Here is a 1,066-nt window from a genome sequence, read left to right as displayed (position 1 = left end):
TTAGAAAAACACGGCAGATAATTGCAATAACAGACGTGGGAATTAGGGTAAAGGCTGGATTCCCTTTATTTGTCCGGTGTCCTTGGTGGCCTTGTTTGAAATTACATTACAGTTTTCTGTTGAGAAAAAGTTGCAGCGGTGGACTTTGAACCGAAAGACTGGGTCCTTAAATCCAGTTCTCTGGACAGCTCGGCCACAGTACCCACTGTTAAAATGGACTGCTTGGTCGTCGCACAGACCATCACAACTTTCCTTTTTTCCAATCAAGGATTTGATGTGAACAACCACCGGTAGGAGGTGCAACTGCCACCGCGGGAGCACAGGACTTGGTGGCTGGTTGGTTAAGGCGATGGACTACACTATTGAGTTGGAACCCCATCCGTGACACACAACATTGCTTATTTTCTCCCTTGCATGGGCGACATGAAAGTAAAAACCCTGAAATAAAGCAGAACATGTGATAGCTTGCGCAAACAAACTCAATAAAGATGGCAGTGGTGGACTTTGAACCCACACCTCCGAAAGACTGGGTCCTTAAATCCAGTTCTCTGGACAGCTCGGCCACAGTACCCACTGTTAAAATGGACTGCTTGGTCGTCGCACAGACCATCACAACTTTCCTTTTTTCCAATCAAGGATTTGATGTGAACAACCACCGGTAGGAGGTGCAACTGCCACCGCGGGGGCACAGGACTTGGTGGCTGGTTGGTTAAGGCGATGGACTACACTATTGAGTTGGAACCCCATCCGTGACACACAACATTGCTTCTTTTCTCCCTTGCATGGGCGACATGAAAGTAAAAACCCTGAAATAAAGCAGAACATGTGATAGCTTGCGCAAACAAACTCAATAAAGATGGCAGTGGTGGGATTTGAACCCACGCCTCCTTAGAGACTGGAGCCTAAATCCAGCGCCTTAGACCGCTCGGCCACACTACCCAGCTCTGGCAAATTATTCACACTTTCTCATCAGTTACCTAGAGCGTCTGCACTCCTTGTATTTTAGTCTTCTTTTTCATTTTCTTCTTTAAAATCTTTATGTATCTCATGTTGCTCTTGCGTCCTT

General features: G+C 46.4%; 1 non-coding gene across 1 annotated transcript; it reads right to left on the bottom strand.

Annotated features, from left to right (window-relative positions):
• Positions 1 to 857: 857 nt before the first annotated feature.
• On the bottom strand, positions 858 to 939 carry trnal-uag. Its single transcript has one exon. It is a non-coding gene; the product is annotated as a tRNA-Leu (tRNA).
• Positions 940 to 1,066: the final 127 nt, after the last annotated feature.

The sequence above is a fragment of the Oncorhynchus gorbuscha genome, unplaced genomic scaffold (assembly GCF_021184085.1).
Source record: "Oncorhynchus gorbuscha isolate QuinsamMale2020 ecotype Even-year unplaced genomic scaffold, OgorEven_v1.0 Un_scaffold_21771, whole genome shotgun sequence".
NCBI classification, from domain to species: domain Eukaryota; kingdom Metazoa; phylum Chordata; class Actinopteri; order Salmoniformes; family Salmonidae; genus Oncorhynchus; species Oncorhynchus gorbuscha.
This window is presented reverse-complemented; position numbering and strand designations above follow the sequence as displayed.